The sequence below is a fragment of the Zonotrichia leucophrys genome, chromosome 11 (genome assembly GCF_028769735.1).
Source record: "Zonotrichia leucophrys gambelii isolate GWCS_2022_RI chromosome 11, RI_Zleu_2.0, whole genome shotgun sequence".
Lineage (NCBI taxonomy): Eukaryota > Metazoa > Chordata > Aves > Passeriformes > Passerellidae > Zonotrichia > Zonotrichia leucophrys.
This window is the reverse complement of record NC_088181.1, coordinates 5,280,071-5,295,361: the sequence shown is the minus strand read 5'-3', so window position 1 is coordinate 5,295,361 and position 15,291 is coordinate 5,280,071.

Sequence of the window (15,291 nt, the reverse complement as noted above, 5' to 3'; positions counted from 1 at the left end):
GCTATGAATATGCATGGTTCATACTGACCAAAAGGATAAACTTCAGAGAAGTATTTTTACCTCTTTACTGGAATTAAATTTAATCTGAGCAATAGGATTTGACACAGACATGAAGCTCATGACCAGCTTTGTAACAAATACACTATAAATATTTTTAGTTAAAAGTGATCTGAAATAAAGACAATTTCATTTAAAAACCTTACAGTGTTATTGGGAAAGATCCTAGAGATCTGTAGCAAACATTTTAACCTGCTCTGAAAAGAGTATCAAGATGTTTGAACAGCTGAATCAATTTGCCTTTAGGTCAGTGTGAGTGGTTTTGTTTATTTTCAAGGAATCATCGTGAAAAACATAGATGGATAGGAAGCTTATATACAAAAAGGTGAAATCTCCTTTTAATCCTGATTTCCCAAGTTTCAACACTTCCAACTGAGTTAATTAAGCTTTTGCCACTGACTTCATTAGCAACAGGATCAATAGTTTCAAATATAAAATGATAAGCTATAACTCAAGGGGTTTTTTTCCTAAATAATATTTAACATCTCCATCATACAGAAGTTCTTCTGGACACAGACTATTGGTGAGGGGTGTGATCTTCTGAGGTACAAAGACTGTTCAGACTCTACACAGGCTGCTCTAAAGTAGCTTTTGATAAAACCCAACTCCCTGTAAGTGAACGAATGTACCAAATATCACATCTTCAGTCTTTTTATTAACATATGAGATTTGCCAGATTAAAAAATTTTGCCAGCATCACAAGCAGGGAATTTTATCCAACCAGTACAAACATGGAGTATTCTTTTTGTGCATTAAAAGCACAGTGAACAGAACAAGCAAAGGAGAATAAATAAGAACAGTCTCTGATTTGTACTGGATTTCTGTCCTTGGGACTGGATTACAAAGGATTTGGCTTCAGAATTTTAAAGCTACAGGCTTTCTGTAGTTTCCAGAATAATTTGGAAAACAACTCTGTTCACATTGAACAAAGTTTAATTGCTACCAGCAAAAAACTAGAATATCTGACCTGGGATAACTCCTGCTATTTCGAGAAAATGAAACAAAATGGTTCAGTTAAATACTTGTACTACTAGAGTAACAAAAGCAGGGTGTTCACCTTCCCAATATATTTATTCCTTGATATTTCTGCTGTACATGTAATGTTTGGCTTCACTAACTTGCTAATGTCCCAAGAAGATGCAGACACATTGTGATGAACACAGATTCCTAGCTCTGATAACCCAAGTCAGTAACACTAAGACAATTTCTAAAAACTACATCAAATAAGCAGCTTTTTGCCTTCCTAAAATAAGCAATTTTTTCTCGCTTTTCATTGCCATTAACAAGGAACCTGCGATCTAATAAATGTCACAATCAGTTTCATTTAATTAAAATAATAAATATTGTACAGTAATGCAGATTGACATTTATATCTTCATTTACGTGAGGTTGGATTTATGGTCAATGCTTTATTTGATGGAGGCCACAAATAATGGCCATTAAAGTGCCACACGATGGACACAAGATCACATTAATGAAATTAGACAAGGCAAGGCATTGATATATGGAGCCCTCCTGCTAGAAAATAAAGTAAGTCATGTCCAAAGCAGATGTTTTCCTTGGCTGCAGTTTAGGTTTGCTGAATTTTTAGTAGGCAGTTTAACTTCATCTACACAAAGGTGGAAAGGAAGAGAACTCCTGTGAAAATGCCTCTCAAGATGTATTACAATTAATGCAGCACATGATAAACCAGCTTCCCTTGTCTGACATTCATGCAAGAATGATTGTTAAGTGTAAAGAATTGTCTAATAGAATAGTGATTATTACATTTCAGCTAAGCAGCCTTGTATAAAGTTTTTGTAGTTATTGGTGGAATAAACACCTCATCTCTCCCCTTTGCTAACTAAACACACATCCAGGGAGGTAACTATAGAAACATTCAGGTTCTTGACCCTTTTTCTTTATTAAAATAATATCAAGAGTTTTGAAATATTGGTGTAAGGTTACTATAGGGCAAGCAGAAGGGATAAGAGGGAAAAACATTTCCACAATCCTCTTACCTCTGCAGTTGCACCATCACCAATTTTTCTAGTCCATCCTGGATGCACTGGGAGCTCCTTTGCTTCTCACTCCAGAGTTTTCCATGAAGGATAGTACTGCAGTATCTATCCTCACAGTGCTTGCTTAAAAAAATCAGGCTAGTCCATAGCTCTGCTGCAGTGAATAAATAATCTCAAGTAGCAGAACATTGTGAAAAATGAAACAAACTTGCCTCGTGGGCAAATTATCTAACTGGATGCTGTGTGTGAAGTTCAGATAAACATTCAGTTACATGGAACAGCATCTCAAAGTTTGATATTTATCTTTGTGGATTTATTTTCACCTCAGGATCTTCATGTGCCATGTTAATATGATGCCAAACAGGTTCAAGTGAAAAAAAAAACAACAACAAGTAAATCATTTTGGGAGGCAACACAGACAATAAAACGTGCCAAAACAATGAAAGCCATTATAATTTTTTTCTTCTGAACTAGACAAATAGCTTTTAAAGCTATGCCTTCTAAAGAATGGCTCAGCTTGGTCATTTATGCTAAAACTAGGCATTACAAGCCTAAGGGTCTGGTCTAAATAACAATACCTTCATTAATCAATTTATAACAGCTGAGATCCTATTTCTGGCTCTATAGAGGAATGCAATATAGCCAGCTGAAATTTGGCCTCACATTCCTCAGGCTCAGGTGAAATGACACTGCAAATAATTTAGACATCTCTGGACAATTTATTCAATAAATTGTCCAGCTTCTTGATCTATTTATCACAAGGGATGGAGCTGATTTAACTAACAACTTTACCTGCCTTATTCCAGAATCATTTCTGCATTCTGCTTCAAATTCTCCCTTGAACAAAATTAATTTTCTAATACAGATAAATCTATGCTTATGTTTCTTGAGAAACCAGGCACAGATAAATCTGAGGCCTTGGGCACTTTCTCTTGCACACCACAAGAATCATGCAGTGATGAAATACTGTTGGCTCAACCCGTGACTTTGAGCCATTGTCAGATGCCATCCCAGGGCTGAAGAGGATGCAATCTCATCCCAAAGTCCTGCTGGGTGGGTTAAATACACAGACAAAGCTGGGCTCCTCTTCCAGCACAATTTGCTGTTCCTTTCAGAGCCACAGCACTCACAGAGGGCTGCACACCTGGGCAATGCAGGCTTTATTCAGATCAAACCCCAATGCAGTACCCACTTCTCTGACAGCAAATTCAGCAGCTTTTCCCTGTTACCAGAACTTTCTAGGGCTGCTCCCTTACACATCTTACTCCTCCACACTGTGAGGCTGAACAGAACAACTCCTGTTGACATGCACTTCTGCATTATGCACAGGCACTAAAATCCTAGAAATGCAGGAAATGCACAAAAGGTGGAAAGGCATGGGACACACAATCTAAAGCAAAGGTGAAACTGGAAAACCAAAATCATACAGATCTTAACGAGTGAAAGAACGAAGGCTTCATTTTGGTCAGCTCAGATGGGCTCTCTGCTGCATCTGCCACTTCACAGGTAACCTTCATTAGACAAGTTTCATTTGGCACACAAAACCCATATCTCATTTCAACAGTGAGCAATGTGTAATCACCATGTACAGTAGTCATCTCAGTATATTCATTTTCTGCATACATATAATTCTGATTAAAGTAAGAAACCAGCATATCAGCTTCAGTAAGAAGTGCCCCAAACACCTGCAATTGCTGCTCTTTTGTTTTTACACATTTCTCACACGACATCCTGCTAAGCCAACCCTTCAAGAAAGGGCTTCACAACACTTTATCAGCTCTTGCAGATGAGTCATTAAAAATCGAAGTTTTGTTGTCAGAAAGCCAGGCATCACTCATTCCTTTACAGATAGTAACTTCTGGGGGGGAGAAAAATCAACACCCTGTCTGCATCAGGTTTTTGTACCTGTGACCTCAGTCAACTATGGATATACAAAACCTGTAATTCAGTCTTGCTGAAATGAAAAGAAGTTTTGCCATTGTAGTGCTGAGTTTACCAAATTTCAACTCAGTCATGTTACAAATCAGGATACCAAAAACACAGGATTCCTTTAAACAAACCCAATTGCCTTTACAAGCTACACTGCTGCTCATTTCCTCTTTTACCATGTGAAAGTTAGGGCAGCATTCCTCCTGTCTGGCTGCTCAGCATGAATAATAGATACGTCATTTTTTAACTGTCAACAAAGTATCTGTAAGAGGTGCACTCGGTCCTTTTAAATATCTACAGCAAGATGTTTATTTGGCATTACACACAGCTCACATTTTCCAACCAGCAAAGAAATTACTAAAAAAGACCTACATGTTAAACCACAGAAACAATTTTAATCACACCTTATTATCCTTATGTAATATTTAATTATCTCCTCTCCTACTCCCTTGCTTCAGTGACAATTTGCTCAATGATGTGTCAAGGAGATGGAAAAAAAAAAAACAAAACCAAAACAAATGAGGTCAAATCTTTGCAATAATACACTGGTGTTTATTTACTGAGGGCCAAAGCCTCCGTGGCTGCAAATGGTGCAACTCCTGTGCAGGCAGCTGAGCTCTGCTGATTTACACCAGCTGGGGACTGAAACACAACTGCTGAGAAAGAGATTACACTGCTGTAATCTTCAATGTAAACCAGGCAATATTTCAGATACAAAAAGCAAAGACCTTAAAGGAGAGCTGAGACTGTACTGATAGGGTGACAAACACTCCCCCACACAGCAAAGGACAAGGTTTCCAGTGGTGTAAATGGCCACACTTCCCCTGGAGCTCAGCTCAGGACCACCCACTGCTTGTGTGGCTGTGGTCTCCAGTACCTCCTTTGTGACAATTAGTCCCATCTTCCCTCTAATAATCCCTTTTGGCAGTGCTCCTTCCCTGCTCTTGTCCTCAGCAGGTCAGATGCTTTTGGCAGCCTCACCCTTCACTGCCATTCCCTGTCCAGTGCCTCATGCTCCACTGACCACCCTCACTGCTCTGCCAAAGGACCATTCCTGTGGTCCTGCTCTAAATCAGTCTGTGAAAGGACACCCTTCAGAAATAAAATATTCTGACTGTTGCAGACTTAGACCCCAACTGCAGGAAAAGCTGAGGAGGAAAGGCAAAGTGGGCAGTGGGAACAGGAGTCACTCATGGTGGTGGGAAAGGAGGAGCCTCTGAAATCAGATCTGCCAAACAACATTATTTAAACATCCACAATAAGTCACCATATTTCTTTGGGTTATGGCTGGCTATCAGGGGCCTCAACCTTTTGAGGTTACAATCCAAGAGCTAACCTGATATTTAGAGGATAATTACTTCCCTCACAGGTCAGGATTAGGCACAGCAGACACTTTCAACATTTAAAGTTTTATTGCCTATACACAGATATATAAGCAATCAGCAGGTACTTCGAGCACAACAATTTGATATTGTCCCTAAAGTGGTTGGTGGCAGAGCTGGGCTAAAAACACCCAGTTCCCAACTAGATGACAGCAAACATGCCAAAAAATTATCACAGCTTCCCCTGCAATGGGCAGCACTTACCCCTCATGCACTGGGAAGAGTTCACCTCTGTGTGTGTGCTCAGGATGCCACGTCACTCTCCTGGTTTGGAAGGATCTTTTGATTTCCCTCCAGTATTACTGCCAACAGTAACAATGGTGGTAGGGAATATGAGGATTTGGGAGAGGAGTTGCCTGCATTTGCTCTGAGCAAGGCAAGAAGTCCCTATGGGAAAAAAAAACCCAACCAAAAAAAAAAAAACCACCCACTTCCCACACATTAGAGTTTTCATTATTGATAGCACCTCAAGGGCTGAAAAACTGATGGGAGGCATTGGGGAAAATTAGGACAGGTTGAAAAAAAAATGATAGAATAGACAGCCCCAAGAGTGAGGATACCATTACTGTAAGTTGACAGACCATTAAAAAAAGGTCAGTATCCACTTTAAATATATGAACAAATTAACAGAATACACCATGTTCAGCTACATGTTCAGAAGCACTAATGAGAATAGCTTGCAGTTCAGTTTACTTAGCTCTTTAAATAAACATGGGCTATTGGAAATGTTATACAACAACGCCAGCACCATAAGTGTAGCTCCAACTCCTGTCATTCCTGCAGATGAGTTACAAATCTACAAGAACTTGTCTGCTCCATGCTTGCAGCCACCACTACACTTAAATTAGTAACTACATAGGCCTCTTCCAAGGCATATCAGAGACCAGCTGTGCAAGGACCTGTCACCTTCTTGTCAGTGAAAGTTTTCTGTCCAAAGAACTTTCGTCATCCCCCATTCCTCAAGTAGCTGGATGTCACTTGAAGAGACAGCTGAAGTCACTTGCAATGAATGGTCTCAAATCAGAGCTCACTGCCCTTGTCACAGAAAGTCTCACCCCGCAGCTAAAACTGTCACTGATCATGTTTAGATATGTACACTGAGGTATCAGATTAGAAAAGAGTATGCACGAGATGGGAGTTTAAAAGAGGCCAAGTTGCAAGGAAAATCTTAATAGGGAGAATCGAAGGCTTGAAGAGTTAGCCCTTTTCCAAACCAAATTTATATTTCCCATCAAATCCAATAAAAAATATCTAGCTTCTAAAAACGGCATGTGTCCAACCAACATATTCAAGAAGGAGCTAAAACTTTAAGTGGTACTTTGGCCAGAGAACATGCAGATTGCTGAGATATTATGGCATCTCTGCAGCAAGTTACTTCATTAATAGGAAAATACCCAAAAGGCATGTCTTGGCTTCAAGATTAATGCTCAAAACGGTAGACACATGTGCTATTGTTAAAAAATAAATTAAAAATTGTATTAAATTGGTATATTCTTAAAAAAAAATCCCAACACCTAAATATTATCATATTTGCTGCTTGTTTCTGACCCTCTTGCTTATATTAGCAATAGGAGCTTGGCCTCCTGGTTATGGCAAGAGATGGAACAATCCAGGCTCCACAGTTGCTCTCCCAGCTCAGGTACTGACTTTTGGGTGACTCGCTGAGATTCTCACTAACTTCTAGGAAATCCAGTTTATCCACTGGCAAACCCAGCTGCCTGGACTTGCCAAGGAGCACTTGAGGACACATTTCTAAGGCTGACCTCCACACTAAAAATAGCCAAGTACAAGTTGGGTTGCAGCTGTTAGTAGAAAGACAAAGGACATGGAAACATCCAGAAGATGATCATTATGTTCCACACAATTTCATTTCACACTTTTAAGATCTTGCCCCACCAGTGCACCATAGGAGCTGGGTCCTGGGGAATGCTCTGCAGATTTGCCCATGTTACACTGCAACCTCTGGTGCAATCTGGGCCAGCCCAGGAGCTCCAGAAAATGGTTTTCTCTGCTGTGCTTCTCCTCAGAAGGTGAATTTTAGTGGGGGAGTTGGATAAGGGCATGGGGATTGGAGGACATTCACAACAGAATGCAGGAGTGCTTTTCCCTCTCTGCGAAGACACCTCCCAAAAAGCTGGAGATGGAGAAGAAACCCTTGACAAATCTCAAAGTCTGCTGCTGCCTGGGAATTGAGAAGACATACCTGAGCTTTCACTTCTGCCTGTCCAGTTCTCCTCCAAGGCTTTAAATTTCCTGAATAAAGCATTCAGGCTCATTTCTGTCCTAGAATTTGATTTAGCCAGTATCTTGTTCTCCTTATATAAAAGAAAATAATCTTCAGTTAGAAGCATCATAAGCTTCTTTCCTTTTACCCTCTCACTGTTGGCATGAAAGAAAGATCATTTGTTCCAACTATGTATTTGCAACAAGCATTTGCTTTGGTTTTGCTTGAAAACACAGCAAGAGAAATTTTACTCCAAATTTCATATGTCAAAATTCCCTCCATAAATAAAGCTTGACAGAGTAAAGGGTATCCATTTCAACTTTTTTTTTTTTTAAGTATATATATATATATATATATATATATATATATATATGTTGTTCTTGCCTGAAATCACAGCAGGGAAATTTTATTTAAAAGTGAATATGAAGGAGTATTGTTCAGAATAGAGACCCAATTTTAGCCCAGGAAATTTTATTCCTCACCTTCCATGCTCCCCAGGAATCACAAGCAAATACAAAAGTAGAGCCCAAACTGAGACTGCAACCAACATTTACAAATTTTGCTACAGAGAAGTCCCTGAAACATCCCTGCACATTAATTAATGACCACCAGGAGCTATCACAGTTCTCTTTGCACTGAAGTCCTGGGGAGGTATTGTGACACAAATGGCATTTGTGTTGGGATGCAGCTGTGGGGTGCAATCGCTGCATTGTGTTTGTGTTGTGAGCTCAGACTATTATTGTATCACTCCACACAATCAAAATCCCATGCAACACAAAATACCTAAAATAAATCCATTTTATATTAAATATTAAGCTCTCCTCATCCAGAATATCTAAAAACCTGTCCAGAGTATTGAGCCAAACAGGAGCCTCTGGATCCTCAGCCCTTTTAAAAATTAGGCCACTGCTTTAGAAATCTAAACACAGGCTAAAGGATCTGACTGTAGGCTCCTATTTTTGAAAGTTCTTGGTCTTTAATTTTCATAGCATGGTAAACAAAGCATCTTTTTTCATCCCTGCTAGAAAGTACTCAGGGTTCAGAAGTTTATTGGAAACATAGCTGACATCCAAATCAACACAGATTGCAAAAACAACAGGGCTGACAAGACAGAACACTTTCAAAACATCACACTGATCATTAGAACAGCAGAGCAAAACATTAATATCATAAGCTTTGCAGTCAAGGACTCTGCTCTAGCTGAGTATAGCTCTTTAAGCAAGGGAAACCTGGGAAAACAGACTTTGAAGATAAATAGATGGATTTGCTTTCCAGCAAACAAATACAGGATCACCAAAATTGAACATGATGACTATTCCATAGGCAACAGTGATGCTGCCATGCAGATTTTCAAAAATGTCACTATAGCAAATAAGCCTCTGTTTTGCTCTTGGGAGCAACAGAAAGTGAGAAAGTAGAGTAGATATTAAAGGACATTTTGGAAAAAATAATAGCAAAAAATAAAGAAATTCTCCCCATCATTAAGTCCAACTTTCATTTGACAGTCAGACCAGGAGACAGGGGTGGAGAGGTGGGGATGTAGCTTTAACAAAACAATATCTTTTTAAAAAGATCTTCCAAGAGAGAAAACATTAATTTAGCACTGTGGAAGAGAGAAACAAAGCCTCAAAAACAGTAATTCACTTCTAATAGAGGAAAGTCCTATTTACAAAAGATGTTTAAGGAGTAAACTCAGCCCTGTTGTCCCTAAATTCAAACCTTTAATGGACGAAAGCCTCATTTGTCTGATCCAGAATGAAATAAATCCCAGCCTTTTACTGGTAAGACTGGAGATACGTGGGGAGGGTTTTCTGGACACTGGAGGATCTTTCTTTCCTAGTTCCATGTGAAATAACTCCCTACAAATATGAATTTCATACATTTTAGTGACACAAACCTTACACAAACATACCTACTAATGATCTCGACAGGAGCTACATGCACAGAGGATCAATAGTGTTGACACTGAATTACTGGTGTGCAGATGTACCACTTTGATACATGAATACAAGAAATAATATGTCAGCTTCATCTTCAAAGTTGATAACTTTTACTGGAGGTGTTGGGCCCTTCACTATTTATATGATTTCCTTATTGCATTCTGTTTTGGAGCAATGACTTTGACCTGGCAAACACCTTTGCCTTGCCAAAGTATGTGTATTTACAACAGGAAAACTAAAAAGCATCATTCCCTTATTGTCTGTACAAGAAAGCTTGGCAGTAAAACGTATCTTTATTATCATGTCAGAGATTGAGCTCTTATAGTTAAATATCTGAGTTTGCTGATATTTCCATCATAACCCCAACCATAAAAGTGTGTTTTGAGTGAGATTTACAAGTCAAAGGCTCTGATTTTCCTCACTTGAAGTGATATAAATTAGGAGTTAGTGCACACATGGCATGCATGGGGAGAGATTCAAGGATCTGGGGAAAGAAAAAAAAACCAAAAACAATGAAAAAGGAACAAAGGCTGCTTTGCACACATGATGCTCAATTTGCAGGCATCCACATTTATAAGAGTGAGCCCATTTCAGCCCCATTCAGCTCACTTCTGTTGCAAAAGCCTCTGCATGGTCTGTACATCACCTTCTGCATAAAAATGAATATGCTGTGCTAACACAGCCTTACCTGTATCTAAAAAAAGTGTAATAATATTGCTATGAGTGAGACTGTCATTTCATTGAACAGCTCAACTTAGAACATTGTGTTTTCAATGAAAGGCAAATCTGATCCAGTGAAACAAACCTGGGACTATAAAGACAGGAATTTCCAGCTCTTCATCCCACTGCTGCCAGTGATTTGATGAGTCACTTTATGAGAGTTCACTTACCATTTAGATTATCACACACTCACCAGTTTTTACCTGGGGATACTGGCATCTGCTTGCTTTTCATATTGGGGGTGTTGTGAAGATTCAATAACATTTCCACGTGTTAAGCATTAGAGAAGTGCTAAGCGGTCATAGTGTCTGATTTAATGCTCCCTTTTCTGGGAGCTGGGATAGAGTTACAATTTTCATACTAAGCTTACCTCATATTGCTTGACTTGGTGGAGGAAAGGTCTCTCTCTAGATACATATCACACAACACATATTCCAAAACCAGAACCAGGGGCTTTCAGGCCAAAAAAACCAAAAACCTGAGCCACAACACGCATTGGGGTGAACTTAAAAACAAAACCCACCCCACGCACGAGTGTTTCACTCCTGTCTTATTAAAATTCATTCATTTTTCCTGCTTGTTTTTCCATTTTGCTGCCTTGGTTTTTCTGTCCATCTCCATCCTTCAGCAGACTCACTGGCACACCGAGGTCACTCTGCTGTGTGTGACATCACAATCCCCATGGTAACCCCCATGTTGTCACAAACAGTGTCAGAGGAGGAGGGGGAATAAAGTTAGAAAAGAGCATTTACACACAAATATCTTGGCATTCAAAAAGACTGGGAAAGAAAATGCACAAAAAAAGCCCATGACAGCTTAATGAGGTTTTGGTAACATGCTGTAGTTTTCCAACTGTGTTCAAGTGTGATCTTGGTTCTTAAGATCTGATTTTCCTTACTTTTATGGACTTAAAAGAACTACATCCATTTTGCTCAGCACAGCAATCTGAAAGTTCCCATGTCTGATTTTATTATTTAATGTGTAGGAAGAATTGCATTTCAACGCCTGCCGAAAGAAACTGCCTTTTATAAAGACAGTCTACAGAGATATGTTTGGAATTTTAAATCCTGGTGTTTTGCTTTTTCTTTAATCTTTTATTAATGGTTTGTGTTCCCATTACTCCAAACTGAGCATTAGGTTCCTGGGGAAAAGCACCAATCAAATGTGTAGAGCAACTGGAATGTATTTGAAAATAAAGGAGGGTTAGTTGATCAAAATCAGTATTTCTGAGATTTAGGCCTGTGATGGACATCTTGTATTGAAAAAAAAAGTCAGAAAAAGGAGAATCATTTTGACAGCAGCAGTTCTGGAGGTAGTGAGAGAGAAACCGGTACCCATTTTCCCTTAATTCTGATTGATCAGTCTCAAGAGGTTACACCAGCACCAAATTCAAATACCATTTACTTTTTTTGTGACAGAGCTGGGCAGAAATTAATTCTGCTGCCTGATCTGACCAGAGTCCCCGCTGAAATCCTCTTGCAGCTCACTCCTGCAAAGGGTTGGTGTGATTCAAGTTGTGAGGCATGATGGCCACAATTTGCTTATTTCAACTCAGCCTATGAGAAAAAGAAAACCAAAACTTTTCCTGGCAACACCAACAGCTAAACCTTGACATTTTATCCTTACTCTGGAAATCTGAACAATTCTCACTGGGTTATAACTGCATGTCCAAAGATTCTAGGAAAAAAAAGGATATTAAAGCAGAACTGTGTGGCAGAAAAAGGCCACTGTGACACAGCCACCTCCCCTCCCTCAAGCACAACCACAGCCCTGGCTGATCACAGCACCAGGGTCCTCACCCCACAAATTGGTAGCAACTAAATCTACCCTACAGGGATGTTTAGAAGGGTTTTCCAGAACTGTATATATTCACCTAATATTTCCAGTATCCTTCCTTCTCCACAGATATTATTAGTATTATTATTCAACTACTTTATAGCACTTACTAGCAGGTTTTATCACTGTTAAGGAAATCTGGATTAAAAATTATCTACCAGGGTCCTTCTAACCTGGCCAGTGACAGGGCTCATTGTGTCCTGATTATAGAGTCACTTGTTTTAAATAATGTTTGCCAAATATTAACTTGTTTGTTTTGCTCAGGAGTTGTGTGAACACCACAATGTAATGCACGTGCAAGCCTTAATTGTCCAGGAGAAAGGAAAAAAGCTATGGCCTTCCTGTGATACTGAATATTTGAATATTTGGTTTTTAATCAAAACATGGATTACAGGTTCAGTATTCACTGCCTACCACATCTGATTTATGGATCTTCTCTTAAAATCCATGTCTGTTTTAAAGTAACATATTCTACAGCCAAGCATCAGCTTGACCCACACAGAATTGAGAGTTCCTAAACAGCAATACATAAAATGTTTTCAAAACATTTTAAATGAAGCAACAGAAGTGTTTCACACACAATGTAAAACCAGAGTGTAAAAACAAGAGTGTGCTGCTCAGCTAATTCAGCTTCTCTCTGTCACCACACATATAACACTGCCTGCTTCTCAGACACAAGGGACCAGCTGAAAAAAAACATGATCATCATATAAAATCTAAAATAGAAAGTAAAGTTAAAACTGTGGGGATAAAATGATGCCTCCTATTTTCCTAGCTGACCTCTTGTTTTAATTCTTTCACTCAAAATACCAAGTGTCAAAAGCAATGCTGAAGCAGTAATTCAATATTTGAATACTCAGATGAAATATTCTCTATTACATGCAACCAAAAAATGAGTGATTAAAAACGCCAATATAAATACTAACAAAACTTTAAAACACTGACAAACATACAACAGGCAAAAATGAAACGTTGCTACAAAAATGGCCTCTAGTCATCTCAGCAAAATTCTACAGGAACCATTTGCAGCTTGAAAACAGACTGCTCAAACAATCAAAGTGCCTTTCTAATAAAATATTATTAAAAGCAGATATGCTCATAATTAGTTTTTTTTCCATTTGGTAGCAGGATCAGTTTTGCAAGTCTTCTCCCATAGAAATCAGCTCATTTTTCAGTGGTTTAAAAACGATGCACACCAAGTGCTGCAATCCCACCCAGAACATGAAACACGATACAGGAGGCACCAGAAGCACAGTGAGCTCCAGCTATTCTATTTCATTTTCATATTTCTATTTCATTTCCACTGCTGAGTCACCTGCTCCCTCCTGAGTCTCCCTTCACTGCACAGGTGCTGCTGGTTTGATTTTGAATCTCCACTGAACTCAAACTTGTCACAAGGGTTTGGTCCCAAGGTCTAGACTTTGCCTACTTGTGTCCATCCCAGAGTGCCACACAACCTGTTTCTGCTCAATGTGTAAAACGTTTCCAAACATTTCCTTTCAGATTCCCAATCAAAACACACACATCAGTTTAAAGAGATATTAAACATCCCAAATGCAGATTTTAAGGCAAAGTCTGCACCAAGTATTGCATTAATTACCAGGATGCTTCCAAGGCCATGATGTACACTTGAGTAGGGTACATCACATTTAAAGCAAATTATTTTGCTGTTGGGATAGAGATTTTATTCTGTGTTTGCCTGAATTGCACTGCACAGGAAAACCCAAACACTGCAGACCTAGAGCTCTGAAATTACAGTCTATATCCTCACAGGTGCAGAAAGCACTTCCAGGGGAAATGCATCTGTCCCTCAGGCAAAAAAAAGAGAATTCTTAGGAACTAAGGCACAAGACAACCCAAGTCAGCTGGTCAGGGGAGAGCAGGTCAGAGGGTCAAGGGAGGAACTCTGACCCCCACAGAGTTTTCTATCAAAATAATGATTTTTAAATTTTTTTTTAACTTTCACTAAATTTTTAATGACACCTGAACAGACAATGAGAGTAGTTTGTGCAAGAAGAGGTGTTCTTACTTTGTCTCTTTTTATCCTTCATTTTGGCTCAACCACCTGGAACTCTCCCCTATTCATCCCAGATGAAAATCCACAATATAATTCTGCCATTTGAAGATTACTGATTGAGCAGCTCATTTTAAAACACTTCACTGAAATTTTTCACACCCAGATGTTGGGACAGGTTAGAATGGCTGCCATTCCCCTTGTCCTCAGAGGATGATGACACATGCAGGCTCAGACCTGTATTCTTTAAGAACATTAATTGGAAATATCATCTACTAATAGTTGAACCTCTCCTCTTAAAAATCCCTTGCATCCATGAACTTTCCAAAACTGACAGCATTTGTGAGAACATTCCAGCAAAACAAAAACAAAGTAATCACAGTTTTAGACTAATTCATTTAAAAGCAAATCTAAATATTCACTGTAATTTTTTGCAGTATTTCTCCATTGTTTTATTTCCAGAAATTATTGAAAACTCCTAGTATGAAGCTCTCCATTAGGACTGCTTTTACAATCAACTACTCCTGTGAAATGTCACATTGTATGGTACAATTTCTTTTTCCAGTTGAGAGGAACTGAAAATGACGCCTTTCAAAACATGTAGGCAAACTGACCCCAATATATGATTGGAAACAGTCAAGGAAAGCCATGTGCAGGTGAAACAATATTTGGTATTCTTGAGTAATATTTTAGTTCACTCTAAGAACCTGACAGTGATTATCAGTAATCTCATCCTCACCTGAAAAAAAGGAACCTGTGGTGAAAAGAGTTGCCTAAGAGCATGTCACCAGCTAATTTTACCTCCTCAATCCATCACCTGTGCTCTATCCACTTGCCAACAAAACTTTGTGCAATAAGAGATACTCCTCATCCCACTTAAACAACAAAATCATGGCATGCCTGACATTGCTGAAAAGCACTGCAGTTGAACAGTAACTTCTGCTATTGCAAAAGAACATTTTCAGATTGCCCCCTGACTTATTGCTTTAATCACCTGTGATATTTCTGCAATTCCAGGCAGCTTATCTGCAGTACATGGGACACAAACCTCTGCCCCTTTATTGTCCCACTTGGCTGAAGATTAGGGATGGGCTTCCCCCTTCCTCTTTGCTTGCTTAAACCAATATTGCTCCTTACAATTCTCTAATTCTGCTACGTATTGAGCAGTCCTTGAGCGACCTATGCCAAA